Below are 15,851 nucleotides of genomic sequence, written 5' to 3'. Positions count from 1 at the left end.
ATGCTGTAATAGATTACTGACAGAGATGTGGGTGGGGGAGGGAAACAGGCAGGAAATGGAGAGGCTCCAGAGACTAGCCACAGTGGGAAGCCTTTACTACCCCCAGGCTGCTGGGATCAGAAGAGGAAACTGTGTTCTGGACCCCTTGAGAGCCGGAGCCATGGAGGAGGGGTCTCCTGAGGGAACTGCCATCATGGAGGTCACATCTGCCAATGGAGACATGTTTGTGAGGAAGGAGAGGAGCCAGGGAGGAATACCCCTGGGGCTTGCTCCTCTTGTCCTCCAGAAACCGCCCCCCCCTGGGCCTCCTTTTGGTCAAGCTGATCAGAAACCAGAGGCAGAGGAGCCAGGAAGACTCAGTCTACAAGGATGAGCCTCCCCAAGTTCATAGCAGAAAGGGGAAGAGAGACATGGGGGGAGGGAGGGGTGACAAACAGAATGGCCAGCGAGAGGGCTCCTTTCCCCACCCTTTGGGGCAGAGGCTACGGGCTGCCCCACGATCTCCTGGACCAGAATGCAGACACATCAGAAGATGAGGGCAGGACCTCAACAAGACAGAGAAACTAGAATGAGTGAGCCTGGTCCCCAAAGCCCCAGGACTGCTGCCCTCTCTCCAGAGGGTACCATTAGGATTGTTACAGGAGAGAGACCCAAACAAAGCAGTGCTGGCTCAGAGCTGCCAACCTGGGCCCCCCACCCAGACTATTACAACCTTTGGTGGCTTTTGACAAGGACAGAGTCCCCATTTTCCAGGAAGCTTTAAGAGCCTCCTGCATGTTTTTACAGCGTGCCACAGGGATCTAGTCACCTTCTTGCCTAGGACCCCCAGCTCCGAGACCGCTCAGAGCAACTGCAACCTTGCACTAAGAAGCTCTCTTCCAGCGCCGGCGTCCTTCCAGCGCTTTCTGCAGAGTGCTGGTGTCAGCCCCGAGCAGGGTGGGCAGGCCGCACCTTGGTGATGCTGTAGCTCTCTGTCTCTCCTCCTCAGCTGGGCTCTCTGCCCTGCCTTGGCGTCCTCGCCATCCCCAACCTCTCTGCCCTGCACAGCCCACGGGAGAATGACGGCTGGCAAGAATCACTTCCTGCCGGGTGCCGAGATGAGAAGAGATGGCCCGCGTTGCAAGCACCATCTCAATTTCTCTGTGACTCCAGTGAGCCTCCCCCTAGAAGCAGCAGGGGAGACAGAAGAAAAGAAGATAGGTTCCCCCCACCCACCCCCCAAGCCTCCTGCCTTGGTTAGGCAACAAAGCCTGTACAACTTGCCCAAATTGCTGGCAATCCTATTTTGTACTGGTATTTCTTCAAGTTGCAAAGCAACTTCACACAGAATTTCACCCCGGTGGCGAAGTTTGGCAGAAGCAGATTCCATTCCCATTTTGCAGGCAGAGAAACTAAGGTTTAGAGGAGGACGGTATCTTACCCAGTGACACACACATGTACCCAGTAGCCAACAGGCTAGGAGTGAAATCTGATTTCTGGTATTTATGCCAGAGGACCTTCCCCTTGTCCCAGAGAGCCCCACGTGATGAAAGAAAAGGTCCCTCATGAGTGGGCATTTTATGAAGTGACACATAGAAAATTCTGACCTTCTCCCTCTGTGCTGCCTTGGAACAGAGAGACAGTGGGTGCCCGATGGATTCCTCATCGGGGCCAGTCAGGAGGTCAGAACCCGCCCGGCTCTGTAAGTGACAGAGAAAGTTTTGGACAGCTAGTCTAGATGCTCTCGGCGTGTGCTTTATGTACGACAAAGTGTTTTGAGGGGCCGGGGGTGGCCTGTGTGTTTGTGGCAGTGGGTGGCTATACGAGGTGGGTCTGTGATGTGCGGTTATGTGTGTGTTTGTGTAGACCCGTGCGTGTTTGCGTGTGTGCGTGTGTGCGTGTGTGTGTGTGTGATGGGTCTGTGGCGTATTGTCCGTGTGTATACGGCGTGTGTATATGTGCTGTGGGTCTCCGCTGTGTGGCATTTGTCTATGTGAGTGTGCACAGGGGGTCCTTCGGAGTCTGGCGGTGCGGTACGCATGGGTATGTGTGTGGTGGGCATGTTCTCATCGGGTGGATGGGTGTGTGCTGTGCCACGTGTGTGAGTCTGTGCGGTCCAGTGTGTGGGAGCGCGTGTAGGAGGGGAGGGCAGGTCTGGGACAAACACCATGCCTCTCGCAGCACCCGTGTTGTGGCTGCCCCGCCCCCCCCTTGCCACGTGGCTCGGCGTGCCCAGCGAAGGCCTGTGTCAGTGTGTGTCCACTGGGGTTCTTTTGTTTTAAATAAGGCCCAAATGCTTGGCACGTGCGGGGGCTTCACGCTGGCCTCATCCCGACCGCGGGTCTCCCTCTGGGCCCACCTGAGCTCCAGGGGCTCTTACACCCGCAGGAGAGCCTCCTCCCTGCCCAGGACAGGGAGAAGCTGTTCCCCTAGCTTGACCCAGAATAGCCATGTCAACAACTCTATGTCCCTCCCACCCCTGCAAAAAGTCAGAACTAGCGCCAGATGCCGGCCATCTCCAACCTTAACCTTGCTTGTGGGGGCTCGGGTGGTGGGGGGGGTCCGGAGGCCTCTTCAGCTGTTTTCCTCCCTGGGAAGCCTGTCCAGACTCCCTCATTCAGCCTGCAGTGCTTGCCCCCTCCGCCCCACCGCAATCCTGACCCCTTCACGGATGTCTCCTTTTTCTCTTTTGTCAGCGTAACACTTGCACCTTCTAATGCTGCTTCCTTTATAGCCAGTGTGCTCCCTCTTGGTCCCCCTCAGGGGAACATAAGCTCCCTGAGGGCAGGGATCCGTTTTATCTTTCATGTGCCTGGAGGAGCCTGCCCGGCATTCAGAAGGGGCTGGAAAAGTATGTGTGGAAGGAAGAGGGGAAGGCGGGTGGGCGGGGCTTAGCCTCAACATTCCACCTGGGCTTGGGCTGTGGTGAGGGTATGGGGGTAGCTCCCTTCCTCTTGCTGTCCCCCCACTCACCACCCAGGGACAGCAGGGGGCCAGAGGACAGCCTCCGGGGCCGCGGCTGGGAGGCCTGTCAACTCGGCAGCCACCTGGCCTGATGGAAGGCACAGCTGTGCGTGGGGGGAGGGGGGAGGGAAGAAGAGCGTGTTGGGTTTCTAGGGACGGAACTACTGCCTGGGATGCACTTAATTTAGCCCAAGTCCGGGGAGGTGGGCAGATTAAGGCACGTTGCGTGTAGTTCTTTCCCGGAGCTGGGGACCGCGGCCAGGAGCCAGGTTTGGTTTAAGTGTGTTACTGGCCAAAGGGGCCCGAAGCCAACCGCAGAGACGGGTGAGGTAAACACCCACTTGGGTCAGTCCTTCCTCCAGCAGCACAGGACAGCCTGACCTCGCCTTCCCCAGGGCCACGTTGAGCCAGAGGAGGCAGTATGCCTGTCTCCCCTCGGCGTCACAGCCTGCAACTCCCTTCCGTAGGTATGGTTGGTCTCATTGGGTTCCGCAACCACCTGCCAGGGAGATAAAGTTTCCATTTTAAGGATGGAGAGGGAAGCTGCTAGGGCAGAATAGGCTTGCAGGGGCCGTAGGGGGCAGCTGGAACAAGGGCCCCAGCTCCAGCCCTCGCTCTTCCGTCCCCTGCCCATTTGATGGAAGGAGACCGACCCACTCATCTCCTTCCCCAACTGTAGAATGGGCCCACAGGGGAGGCAGAACATCCCCTCCAAGCCTGCACTCAGGCGCCACGCTGATGTCAAGAAGGCAGAGCGAGCCCAAACTGGGAATCACAAGATCTGGGTTTGATCCCTGGTGCGGCTGCAGATTGGGCAAGCCACTGCTGATCCCTGGGACTGTTTCCCCACCTAAACAGGCCAAGCCCTGTCCAGTTGATGGCGTTCAGGAGGGCTTTGGTGGGAGCTCAGGCACATTAGGCTTCATACATCACAGTATGTGATGGAGCTTCAGAGGCTCCCACGGGGGCTCGTTCTCACCCTTTTCCTCCTTCCCACTTTCCTTCTCTTCCCATCTCCTTGTCCCTCAGCCCCAGGGCCACGGGATCTGAATAAAGGCCAAAGCAAGTCAGACTCTCCAGGACGCACTGCCCAGCCACTGCCCCGGCAAGCAGGTGATGTGCTCCTTCGCATTCATAGTCCCCATGAGAGGACTAACACTTTATGGGGAGGACTCTGGTTGGGACTCTGCTCACCCCAAGGGTTGATTGATGATGGAGGGGCTTTTGGCTTTTGCTGCTGTGCACTCTGACTTACTTCACTTAGCGTAATACCCTCTAGCTCCATCCACATTGATGCAAGTGGCAAGGGCTCATTATTTTTTACGGCTGAGTAATATTACAGTGTGTGTGTGTGTGTGTGTGTGTTTGTGTGCGCGCGCGTGTGTGTGTATATACACAACTTCTTTATCCATTCTTTTATGGATGGATAGTTGGGTTACTTCCATATCTTGGCTCTTGTAAATAATGTTGTGATAAACATAGGGGTGCATGTATCTTTTTAAATTAGTATTTTTATATTCAATGGGTAAATACCCAGTGGTGGATAATATAGTAATTCTATTTTTAATTTTTTTTAATTTTTGATTTTTGGAGGAACCTCCCTACTGTTTTCCATAGTGGCTATACCCCACCAGCAGTGGACAAGGGTTCCTTTTTCTCCACATGCTCACTGACACTTGGTTATTTCTTGTTGCTTTGATTCTGGCCCTTCTGACAGGTGTGAGGTGACATCTCATTGTGGTCAATTGATTTAAATTTCCCTGATGATGAGTGATGTTGAGTATCCTTTCATGTGTCTGCTGGTCATCTCTGTGTCTTCTTTGGAAAAATGTCTATGCAGGTCCTCTGCTCGTTTTTTAATCAGATTTTTTCTTAATGTGTATTTACTGTGAGGGGGGAAGGGGCAGAAAGAGAGGGAGAGAGAGAATTCCAAGCAGGCTCCATGCTGTCAGCACAGAGCCCAAGTTGGGGTTCGATCTCACATCATGATCTAAGCCAAAATCAAGAGTTGGGTGCTTAACCGAAGGTGCCCTCAAGCTGTTTGTGTTTTTGGTGTTGAGTTGTATGTAAAGACTTGATTTTCAGCCTGGTTCATGATAAGCACCCAACACGAGGTCACTGCTGGAATTACTATTATTATTAGAGCCCCTATCTCAAGATGTCAAAGCTGAGGCTCAGAGTTGAGGTGACCTTTCCAAGGTGACCCAGTTGGTATTGAAGGAAAATTGGGGTCATGACTATTTCAAGCCAAAATGTAGACTTTGAAACAGAGGAAGAGGGCAGAGGGCAGTTCTTTGAGGAAATAGGGGTGCCTAGTTGGTTATGGGGGGTCCTGCGGGCACCTGGACCTGAGGCTCTGCAGAAGGGCAGTCCTGGCTAGGACACAAGACACAGGACATGGGGACATCACAACAGAGGGACAGAGGGAGGATGGAGGTGTTGGGAAGGGGAAGGCCCCAGAGGCAACACAGGTGTTTTTCTCACCTGGAAAATGAAGTGATGACACCGTCGCTGGAAGCAGGTCTAGCAGCCGGCCCCGAATCAGAAGCAAGCACCAGTAGTGGGCACAGGCTTCCGGGAGCCTCAGGCAAGACCAGCGGTCTTAGAGTCAGTGCTGCCCCCCTGGACCGGGGTTCGGGGCCCTGCCCATCCCAGAAGCAGCCCCCAGGGGCCCCAGCATCTCAGCAGGATTACTCGTCCAACAGCCTTGTCTGTCCAATGGGGAAGCTGGGGCCCAGATGGACGATAAGTGACCTGCTCAGGGTCCCTCTGCAGAGCCACGTTGGAGCCCAGATCCCATTCTCTGTCCAACGCTCCCGCATTGCCCCACACCAAAAACCTAGATGGGGAGAAGCAACAGGGAGCTCTGGGGACCCGGTTATCTAAAGACCCCAGGTCTCCAGTCCCTCCTAAGACTTCTCCCCTGTCCTGGGATCCCACCATTAGAGACAAGTTCCCTGGGAGGAAAGGACAGCTCTTCATATTTGGACTTAGTTTGTAATTACAGGCAGAGATTGCATAGAGTCAAAATTACCCTTGAAAACCGCTTAGGAGACACCTGGTGGACCCCTCCACGCAGTCCTTCAACAAACCCGTGACGGCAGGCGTTCCCCCGCCTTGGCTCAGAACCCGGTTTCTTTGGTGGACACCAGCTTCGGTGGATGAGGTCACTCATGAAAAGTCCCCTTATGTTCATTTGGAATCACTCCCAGCACAAAAAGGGACAGTCCTGTGCCAGGGACTGGGGACCTGGCCGAGAACGACAGATTCTGCCACCCCATCACACGCTCTATCCCGGCACACTGGGATGGTGGGGTCCCCCCCACTAGCTCAGTCAGGATCTCCTCGGACTCAACCTTGAAAGGGCATACACACATCTGTGGCTGATGTGGGCTCAGTATCCGGATGGGGATAAATCACGCAGCTGCCCTGCATGCTCCCGGGCAGGTGACTGATCTGGTCCTTACCAGGCCCCATGGTTGGCTGGAGAAAGGGCATAGTGGGCTCAGAGGTCATCAGAACATCAAAACTGGGACCAAACCCTGGATTTGTCATTTCCTATTTCCATGAATAAGTCAAGATTCTCACCCTCTCCTCTCCATTTCTGTATTTGTCAGAGAGAAAAAGTGAGATGACGGAGGATAAAATAAAGCAAGCTTTTCATGTAACAAGCATCCAGAAAATGGTAGTGAGCACACACACGAGCATGTGCACCCACATGCACACCCCTCTACTGGGGGTGGTGATGATGGGGTGATGATGGGGAAGAGAGGTCAAAAGGCCAGCACCCCAGGAGGCAGTTGGAAGAGGCAAGCAGAGACTTGGGGGGAGGAGGAAGCTGGGGAGGCTTAGAGGTGGGGTTGCTGTTGAACTAAGAGGCCCCAGTTCCAAGCCTAGTTCCGCTCCACCACACTGGCTAGAGTTTATCTTGAAAAGCCCACCCAGCCAGGGAGCAGAGGGGCAGACAAAAATCCGAGCATCAAAGCTGGGCCCGAGGTTTTCCGCCAAACGAAGAGCAGCAGGAAATGTGTCCCCAAGTTGAAAGGCCCCCAAAACCTCGTGGGTCTGAGCTCCTTAAGGCTTCAGAGAACTGGGTCGAGTGGCTGGGAGACGTCTGGATTCTGTCCAGACCCCTGGCTAGCGCTGCTCCGCTGTCCATTTGACTCATGTCGGGGGAAGAGAGAAGAGAAAACGGAGGCAGGGAGGGGAAGCCACGCAGCTGTTCCTGAGCTGGGGGCCTCGGAAATTTGAGCCGAGCCACAGGCAGCCGGCAGGCAGGAGAGGGCCTCTTGGAAGCCTACTTCTGAGGCTCTGGCCCAGCCTTGCCAGCAGCCTCGGGATTAGCTCAGCAGCCTTCTCTGAGCTCTGAACATCTGCAGCCTAGAGTCCACTTCCTTCTTTCCCAGCCCCATGGGGCAGCCCCCTGGAATGGGGACTGGGGGGGGGGGCAGACAGCTGCGACCTGGAAAAGGGAGGGTGGGGGGCCCCTGGCTGGCCTAAGACTTGGTTTAGGGCACAGCAGTGGAATAGGAATCACCCGGGGCCTCATTCCAGAAATGCTTTCCCCTTTCCCCATCTTGGGAGCCTGAAGGAAAAGGAGGTGAGAGGGAAAGGAAGGGAAATAGTATCTGCACAGACCCACTGGACACCAGGGGGATTCTGGGTACTTTACCTGATACTTAAAACTATGTCAAGGTCGGTCTTGTTATTTCTGTCCTTCGTTTGAGAAAAAGGCTCAGAGAGGTTAAGTAACTTGCCCACAGTAATCCAGTTAAGTTAGTAGCAAAGTCCAGATTAAAAGCCAGGTCAGTCTAATTCTAAATCCTGAGCCTTCTCTTTATCCAGGGCCCAAAGAATTAGGACCAGGCAGGTGGGAACAGAATCGGTGGCTGGGACTACCTCATCTACCTGATGAAGGCCCAGTGGAACCATTGGCTGCATCACTAGGGGAGGGCACTGAGGACGAGGGAGGAGGCAACAGGCTTTGCCAATTGCTCTTGGACTATTGTGCCCGGTTCTCACATCGCGATGTGTCCAGAGGAAAAGAGCGGGTAGGTAAGAAGTCAACTAACCAAGTCATGGGAGGCTCAGCCGAAAAAACTGGGGCTACATAACTTAGCGAAGACTTGGGGGAGGCTGGGTTGTTGCTGGCCCCGAGCAGATTGACTTGCTCTGTGGGACCCAGTCAGCCAGGATAGGCGAGGCATTGCTGTTGTAACGAACAATCCCCAAATCTCAGGCTTACCCAGCTAAGACTTATTTCTTGCACCCAGCACAGATCAGGGCAGTTTTGAGAGGGGGGCTCTGCTCGTCCTAGTAACTTGGGGGTCCAAGCCAAGTGGGTTTTCCTCCAGACAGACATGAGCCCCCCAAACCCTGCAGCATAGGAATGTGGTGAACTTTACACTGTCTTTTAAAGTGTCTGTTCACATTTCCTTGGTTAGAGGACGTCATGTGGGAATACCTAATTTCAGGAGGCCAGGAAGTACAATCCTACCCAGTGCCCAAGAGCAGGTGGAAATGTTTGACGGGCAGCACCAACAACTATCTCAGGCCCCAAAGGGGTGACTGAGTGTGGGTGGATGTACTCAGAAGTCAACTTTAAGTTCATTTAAGCATGATCTTCCTGGGAAAATAGTGAGTACCTACCAATAGATGTGTGCAAACCAAGGCAGGATAGGTGCCCTGCAGGAAGGCGGGGGAAGAGACTCCCCTGTCACTGGGGTGATGGGAGGTGGCCTCTGTGGCAGAAAAGAGCAGTAGTGGTTGAGACCTAGGGCTCTGAAGCCAGAGGTTCCTGATTTCAAATCCCGTTCTTGTCTTACTGTGTCACTTTGTGCAGATCACCTAACATCTCTGGACTCCAGTCCACTCCTCTGTTACATGGGGGCATAATAACTCCATGGATTGTTGTGAAGGTTAAATGAGATAATATATGTAAAGCCTGTAGCACACCACACCTGGCACATTGGAAGCTCTAATCAAGTCAGCTGCTTTTACTGTTAAGTTCATTTTCCCCCCGAGATCCTATGACCCACTGCTCAAGGAATCTTTGGCAGTGTACTTTCTGGGCCTGTCACGTCCCTAAGACATTAGTCAGTGGCCAGGGCAGGGTTGGGAGGGTTCTGTGTGCTGGCTGAGCAGGCTGATCTTTCTCCACTACTGTCATGTGGTCTATGGAGGTAGGGTGCTTTCTGGAGCCTTCTCTAACCCACCCCTCCTCCTGCCTTGGAGCCTGACTGCAAAGCATTTACTCTCTTCAGTTCAGCCCCCAATCTGCCCTGATAACCACTGAGCTAATGTATGTCTCCATGAGTTTGCCTTTTCCACATAGGTAGCCTTTCTGCTGTCTCTTTAAAAAAATTTTTTTTCATGTTTATTTATTTTGAGAGAGAGAGAGAGAGACTGTGTGCACATGAGCGGAGGAGGGGAAGAGAGAGAGGGAGAGAGAATCCCAAGCAGGTTCTGTGCTGTCAGAGCAAGCCCCCTGTGGGGCTGAAACCCACAAATTGGGAGGTCATGACCTGAACCGAAACCAAGAGTTTGAGGCTTCACTGACTGAGTCACCCAGGCGCCCCTCTGCTGTCTCTTAATTAATCTACTTTATTGAAGTTGAGTCCTAATGGATGGGAGATTTCTGACTCCCCTTCCCCTTCTCCCTGGCCAGCTATGTCGCTGGTATTTGTCCCTCGGTTGCTGTCTTTGTACCTCTAACTGCAGTCCGTAGACCTTCAGCTGTCGACAGTATCCCTAAGGCTCCCTGCTTCATGAGACAAAGCTATCAGTGTTTGCATAAGCTTGAAAACGACCGTTGTAGAGACATCAGGAAGAGGTGTAGCCAAGGGAGATCGTGCGTTTCAGAAATGAGCACTGCAGGAGCGTAGAAAGGAGGAGGAAGTCAGGAGAGGCTTCCTGGAAGAAGCAAGGTTTGAGGGGAGCCTTGTCTGCTTACTTTTCCGGGGGCTGCTGCGGGTGCTCTCTGGGTCTGTGAGCCCTGACCTGCAGTACCTGATCACCGACACCAGGGGGGAGACGAGTGGCTTTGCTGGGACCTTCTCTGCTCTACGGAAGGTAGGCAGCTCAGCTCTCCCCACCCCCATCCCTTAAAGCAGGGGGAGGTGGAGTGACCGCAGGCTCTCAGCTCTCAGCCCTTTACCCCGACAGAGGCTTGAATCTGTGACTGCCGTCTGAGCTGTAGTTTCCAGGCCCTCTGAGCATTGATACTGTCTCATCTGTACTCCCCGTTCTCAAAGTGTGGTCACTAGAACCCTCACGTGGGCATCAGCTTGTTAGACGTAGATTCCTGGGCCCTGCTCCCCAGCTCTCATCAGGAGATGGGGCCCGGGAATCTGCATGTTTAGTATTCAGCCCACCTTCCTCCTACACAGGAAAGACTGAGCACCTCAGTCAGGCTTGTCGTGATCTTAGCCCGTCAAACCTCTTCGTGTTTTCTCCCTAGTTTCCGCAGCAGTTTCTAAATAAAGGGTCCCTGACTGCGGGAACATGGAATATTTGAAACCTGGAGATTCACAGGTCATACCACCATGTTAAAAGCTCTGTGGTAAAGAAGACTGCGTGACTTTGTTAAACGTAGCATTCCCCAAATTAACCTACCCTCAGGCCAGACCCGACTCTTGCCTCTGTAGTCCCTGTGGACATCATGCACTTTGCCACTTCTATACCTCCCCTTAACTCTCACCTGGACACACAGGCTTCAACTGACTCCTCCTTCCCCAGGAAGGCCCCCCAGATCTCTAACACTGCCCACCCCCACCCCCACCCCCAGGGCTGGGGCGTCTCAGAGCTCTGGCAAATAACTCCACTTTATATCTTCTCTTTTGTCACTTCCTGGATGCTCTGCTGTGCCTATCTTAGTGTAACAAAACTTATCCCCTCCCTTCATTCTTGGGGAGAAGTACAGGCACGGGACCTCCTGGAGGATATCTCCAGGAGAGGAAAAGACCAGGCTCATTCCAGTCCTGCACAAGACGAGCCCATTCTGTAGCCAAAGCCCCAGCATGCTGGCCCCCAGTCCCTTCCCAGTTCACCATCTCAACAATCAAGGTTGCCCTGGCTCACTCGCACCTTCCCCGGGCTGGCCTCCAGAGCAGCGAAGGTAACCGCTCGGAGAGGACCTAAGGGCATTGCCCCGGAAGTCTGAGACCGCCAGGATTCCCATTCTCCACCCATTTATTTAGCCCGGTCGCTCCTGGCTTTTGGATTTCAAGGGCCTACAAGCAAACCCACCCCCACATTCCCAATCTAGAAGACTATATGAGGTTCCTAACTGTTAATATTTCCAAGAAACCCATCAAAATATTATCTGACCTGCACTTCGGTTTTCTCAAAAATGTTCCTGGAGCCTTTACATGGGAATCACTCATCATTAAAAAAAAAAACATATTTTAATGCTTATTTATTTTTGAGAGAGAGAGACAGAGCACAAGCAGGGAAGTGGCAGGGGGGCGGGCGGGACACAGAATCTGAAACAGGTGTCAGCACAGCCCGACGCAGGGCTCGAACCCAAGAGCTGTGAGGTCATGACCTGATGTTTAAGTCGGATGCTTAACTGAGCCATCCAGGTGCCCCGGGAATCACTCATCATTTAATAAAATGATCAAATACAAATTTTAAAGGGGCAACTGGGTGGCTCAGTCCATTAAGTGTTTGACTTTGGCTCAGTCACATGTTTACTGTAAATGTTGAAATGGGCCTTGAGCCTGTGGGCAATTGGAGACACCGCCCTTTGGGCCGCATGGTTAGATGCTGAAGGTTGGGAACCTGCATGGTGGGTGGAAGGAAGGGAGGAATTGTAGTAAAATGCTTTCCTAGAGATAAGCCCAAAGAAGGTCATGATACAGCGATCCTATTTCTGAACAGCTGACCCAGGAAGCAACAGGCTGCCTGACAGTCGGAGACCGTGGAAAGAAGAGCGCGTGGAAAGAAGAGTGGCAAGAAATTACGGAGAGATCCTTTTAAACTGGACAGAGGAAAGATGTTCTCGGAATCAGAGATGCCCAAATATAGAAAGTGAGCTTCTCATTACTGCACACAGATGTTGAATCATCATTAGCCTGGGAGGTGATGGAGAGGATTACTACATTTGAGTAAAAATAAGGAAATTAAGTAGAAATAATGAAAGTCATTTTACGTTTATAGTACTTGACATTCATTAAGTTGTTTTGAAGGGGCCCCCGGGTGGCTCAGTCAAAAGAGCGTGCAATGCTTGATCTTGGGGGTGTGAGTTTGAGCCCCATGTTGGGTGTGGAGCCTACTAAAAAAAATAATAAAATTTAAAAAATAAAATTAAAACATAATAAGTTTATTGGGGCGCCTGGCTGGCTCAGTCAGAAGAGCGTGAGAATCCTGATTTCCGAGTCATGAGTTTGAGCCGCATGTTGGGTGTAGAGATTGCTTACAGTTAAAGAGAAAAATCAAGTTTAAAAAAAAAAAAAGTTGTTTTGGTACAACTGAATTAAAAAAATTTTTTTAAATGTTTTATTTATTTTTGAGAGCGAGAGAGAGAGAGAGAGAGAGAGAGCGAGCATGAGTGGGGGAAGGGCAGAGAAAGAGGGAGACACACAGAATCTGAAACAGACTCCAGGCTCTGAGCTGTCAGCACAGAGCCCGATGCGGGGCTCAAACTTGGAAACGACGAGATCATGATATGAGCCAAAGTCAGACGCTCAACCAACTGAGCCACCCAGGTGCCCCGGTACAACTGAACTTTTAAATAGTTTTGGGAGGTAGATAAAAATCATTCTGATTTCAGGTTCAAGATAGCACATTGAGGACACACAGCACTGACCAAAACAGATAAAAATGCCTGCCTGGTGGAGCTTACAATCTAGAAATTCCATAGATTTTATATTATCCTTGTGATACTAGAACTTAGGGATAGGACAAAATAAGACAATGCAAGGAAGGGGGCGCCTGGGTGGCTCAGTGGGTTAAGTATCTGACTCCTGATTTCAACTCGGGTCATGATCTTGTGGTTTGTGGGATCGCGCCTCACGTCTGGCTCTGCGCGGACAGTGTGGCACCTGCCTGGGATTCTTTCTCTCCCTCTCTCCATCTCTGCTCCTCCCCCACTCACGCTCTCTCCCTCTCTCTCTCAAAATAAATACATAAACACTAAAAAAAAAAAAAAAAAAAAAAAAAAAGGCAATGCAAGGAAGAAAGGCAATTATCGACTCCAGGGAAAAAAGGCAAGAAAAACAATAGAGGCAATGTAATTATAGCATACTTTTGATTCCCTAATAAATGATATTAATACAGTCATAACAATATAAATGCTATTTTTGATGTTTTAAAACAACTTGTAGACGATGCATAGAAACTTAGTGATGATTAAAGACAGATACCAGTGTTAATCATCTTGACAATATAAAAAAAATACATGTAGAGTCCATGGAAGACTGGAGTTGTGGGGGACAACGAAATAAAAACTAGAGGAGTTAATAGTCAAATTCTCCGAGTTGTTGAGCTACTGAATAAAGTTGAGAAAACAAGAAATAGAAGTATAGGTACAATGTTTCAATGTTCAAATGTAACCACTAGAAGACAGAATTAGATGATGATGATAGATATATAGATGAGAGATGGATAGATAGATAGATAGATAGATAGACAGATAGATAGAACGAACAGAGAAGAAGGACAAAGGAGGGAGTTTCTGTGAACCAAATTCTTTTTTATCACACCATGAAGTCAAGAGACTACCTAAAGTTGGCAAATCAAGAAACAGATCCATAAACATTTGATTTAGATTTTTGGAGGCTAACCACCTAAATAAACAAAAACATAAATGATTAAAAGAGTTTTCCTTGGGGAGGTAAGTCAGAGGGAGGGAGGACTGGACCAAGAAACTTGTTTTTTATCACACACATGTATGTAACATATCTTTTTTTTTTTTTAAGAACACAATGTAATATATTCTTTTCATATTTTTAAAATTCAAAACTACCCTCGTCATTAAAAAGGTGAAGAAACTGAGGTTCTGAAGAGGAGGTGACTTTCCTTAGGTGATAACACTAGGAAGGACCAGGAATGGAGGCCATATTTCATGACACCCGGTCCTCTGAGCTATATGGGGCTGTTCCAAGCAAGAGTTCTTTCTCACCCTGCCTCTATGATTCACCATCCATGCAGGCCACTATGCCTTTGCACCTGCTCTTTTCTCTGCCTGGGGTGTGCCTCCCAGCTTCTTGCCTTGGCATGTGCCTGTTCATATTCCATAACCCAGCGCCATGTCAATTCCTTCGAGACTATGACTCTCTCTTTTCCTGTACTGTTCCTGACTCTACTATAATGTTTATTTCTGATCCCACTGGATCATAAATATTTGGTTACCCATATGTCTGCCCATCTTACCGTCTCATTTGCTAGACCGTGGATCCCTCAAGGCAGAGGTTTGTGCCTGATTCAACGCTGTACCCCAGCTCCTACCCCAGTGCCTGCCACAGGGCATTCAAAAGTGTTTGGGGAATTTGTGAATGGGTGGAGCACACGAGTCTCTGCCTCGAAGATTCTGGGCTGGTGGCCCAAGGCCCAAAGCCTGGCCACAGGCCTGACAGCTGTGCAGGAGTCTCCTCCTTCAGGTTCAAACTCATCCCTAAATGACTCCCCCACCCCCAACCATCATATGCTGTCACCCTCCTGTTTTCTTGTTCTTCTCTGACATGGCAAGGTTTATCTGCAAATCTCAGCACTCCCCAAAGGCATGCTTGAAGAGCCAAGTGGAGCCCTCCATCTGGATTGAATTAAATCACTGACAGAGTTATGTTCCCAAGTCAGCAGGGGCTGGAGGAAGGCTTTGGGGAAGGGACCAGACCTTGACTCCTTAGAGGAACTACCTCAGAAGAAAAATAACATGCTGGTAAGAGCTGCCCAAAGGGGTGGGAACAGGGAGATGCACGGACTGAGCTTTTCTCACTAGACGTGTATCTCCAGGCAGGATCTCGGTGTCTCTGGGCTGTTCATGTATCACCTATATCCTACAAGAGGTGATGCATGCTTTGTGGTTGGGGCATGTGGTGTGGTGTGGGGAGATTCATTGAGGAAAAGCACGAGGAGGTGTCTGGAACCGTGCTGGGTCAGCGGTGCTCAGTCTATGTATGAGCTTTTTCCTCCCTCTCCAGTTCATTTTCTATTTTTCTCTTTTTTCCTGTTTTTATTTTTATCACCGTTATCCATGGACATAGTCAAGGAAGCCAATTGTTCTTTTGCTACAACAAAAACAGCTTTCCCACCCTGCCCTCACTATTTATTTTTCTCCCAAAGCAATGACTTCCAACTCTTTTTAACAGTTCTTTCCCGTTCTTCTTAACAATATGGTATTTACTTCCATATTTCAAAATAACTTGCTCGCGTTGATAGTTTCTAAATGCACCTGCTGAAGAACATCTTGGTTGCTTCTAGTGTGGGACAATTATGAATAAAGTTGCTGTGAACATTCACTTGTAGGTTTTTGTGTGGACACAGGTGTTCAACCTATTTGGGTGAATACAAGGAGCATGATTTCTGGATTGTGTGGTCGGCTGCGGTTGGCTTTGTAAGAAACTTCCAGACTGCGTTCCAAAGTGGCTGTGTCGCTTCTCATTCGCACCAGCAATGAACGAGAGTTCCTGCTGCTCCCCAGGCTCGCCAGCACTTGGTGGTGTCAGTGTTTTGGATTTTAGCCATTCTAATAACTGAGTAGTGGCGTCTCGTTATTTTCATTTATAATTCCTAATGGCATGTGATGTGGAGTATCCTCTCTTATGCTTACTCGACCTCTGTGTATCTTCTCTGAGAAGGAATCTGTTCAGATATTTTGCCAATTTTTTAATTGGGTTGTTTGTTTTCTTACTGTTCAGTTTTAAGACTTCTTTGTAGACTTCTTGGTCTACAAAATATATATATATATA

The 15,851-nt window shown here is 50.5% G+C and overlaps 1 long non-coding RNA gene across 12 annotated transcripts in view; it reads left to right on the top strand.

Moving 5' to 3' along the window:
* LOC102969232 overlaps window positions 1-12,205 on the top strand; it is a 32,961-nt gene extending 20,756 nt beyond the window's left edge. For 7 of the 12 annotated variants that reach the window (XR_006209418.1, XR_006209419.1, XR_006209407.1 and 4 more), the window contains 2 exons: window positions 3,973-4,056; window positions 11,824-12,205. This is a non-coding gene — a long non-coding RNA (uncharacterized LOC102969232). Of the gene's footprint in view, window positions 1-3,972; window positions 4,057-4,660; window positions 4,693-5,950; window positions 6,593-7,788; window positions 7,989-11,823 lie in introns of those variants that run through there. The other 5 variants (XR_006209414.1, XR_006209415.1, XR_006209413.1 and 2 more) reach the window with 5 other exon arrangements.
* The last annotated feature ends 3,646 nt before the right edge of the window (window positions 12,206-15,851 follow it).

Source organism: Panthera tigris, chromosome D2, assembly GCF_018350195.1.
Source record: "Panthera tigris isolate Pti1 chromosome D2, P.tigris_Pti1_mat1.1, whole genome shotgun sequence".
Classification (NCBI taxonomy): Eukaryota; Metazoa; Chordata; class Mammalia; order Carnivora; family Felidae; genus Panthera; species Panthera tigris.
Note: the sequence above shows the minus strand (reverse complement) of the source record. Positions and strands in the feature narration are given on the sequence as shown.